Raw genomic sequence first — 1,749 nt, forward strand, 5'->3', positions numbered from 1 at the left:
CACACACACACACACACACACACACACACACACACACACACACACACACTTATATATATATGCAAGCAGAGAGAGAGAGAGACAGACAGACAGACAGACTGGAGAGAGAGATAAAGAGACCTACCTCCTCAGATCACCTAGATATCATGGTTACATCAATAGTTCAACTCAAAATATAAACACAAAATTTGCACTGTGTATAGACAATGTAAGGAGGGACGGAAATGGAGAAAATTACATTGATTTGGTGAATAAAAGGTAAACACCAGAGTAAAGATGTACTGGTTAGGTGCGGTGCGATTAGATGGGCTCTCAGTAGTTATAGGGTTAATAGCTATATAATTCAGCTAAGCCCTTTTAAATCTGGTAATATATGCATCAATATTTAGCATGATGGAGGTTGACCATGTATCTATTGAAAAATGTATAAGTTCTTGGAAGTGTTTGTCTAAAGCCTAGAAAAATTTTGCAGACATATTGGGAGCAACGTTTAGACTGGACGTGAGAGTGCTAAACTATAATTAACGCTTTTTGAAATCTATTTTTATTTCTAAACTTATTTCGATTAGGATTAGAGAGAACTTGGTTATTATTTATACACCCTACTTTACTATTGCCCATAGACGTATCATCCTGATTAACTACCTTCTACCTTGATACCCTCCCACTTTTGCTCCTCTAAGGAGTCTAAGTCTGTAGATATTCTATGAATCCAAGGGGCCTTTTCGTTGTGTGTTTTTTCTTCTGCCCAAATTTTATTCCAAAATTCCTGCACATCTTCTTTTGATAGGACAGACTTCACCGTTTATCATCATCATCATCATCATCATCATCATTATTATTATTATTATTATTATTATTATTATTATTATTATTATTATTATTATTATTATTATTATTATTATCAGAACGTTCGGTCTTGTTTGTTCTGGTGGATTCTGTGAGAGCGGACAGCAGCCTGCTGTCCGAGGTCAAACAGGGTCTCTTCCCGCACATTACGAGCTTTGATACTTGGTTGTTAATTATCGTGGGAGACATTCAGCATCCAAGTACCGATCTCAAAATCTTAGCTGTCCCCAGGAGAGCAGGATTTTGGGCTTGCTCTGTTCTCATGTCAATTCTGATGCCTTTGACATGTATCTGGAACTTAGTTGTTAGTGCTCCGACTGCCCCTACAACTACTGGAATGACTGACACTCTCCTCATAGTCCACCGTTTTGCAATTTCGTCTTCTAGTAGTCTGTACTTTTCTTTCTTTTCTAGTTCTTTGTCACTTATGTGTGCATCTCCAGGTATTGCAATATCTATGATCTTGGTTTCCTGTTTTCCTTTATCTACCACAATATCATGTCTCCGAGCCTCGATTAGGGAGTCACATTGTATTGTAAAATGCGGCAGTATCTTATGTTCCTTGTTCTCGGTGACTCGTGGTTAATTTTGTACTATTTCTGCATTGTTATTATTATTATTATTATTATTATTATTATTATTATTATTATTATTAGTAGTAGTAGTAGTAGTAGTAGTAGTAGTAGTAGTAGTAGTAGTAGTAGTAGTAGTATACGCGATTGTATTCGGTTCATCGTTTTTTTTTTATACCGTTCATACCTATTGTTTGATTGACTGAATCCATAACTTGTACCATTCATATGTATGTATGTATGTAGATAGGTAGATAGGTATGAGTATGTATGTATGCATGTATAGATAGATAGAATGATTGATACACACACACACACACATATATAT

Source organism: Octopus bimaculoides, chromosome 6 (assembly GCF_001194135.2).
Source record: "Octopus bimaculoides isolate UCB-OBI-ISO-001 chromosome 6, ASM119413v2, whole genome shotgun sequence".
Taxonomy (NCBI): domain Eukaryota; kingdom Metazoa; phylum Mollusca; class Cephalopoda; order Octopoda; family Octopodidae; genus Octopus; species Octopus bimaculoides.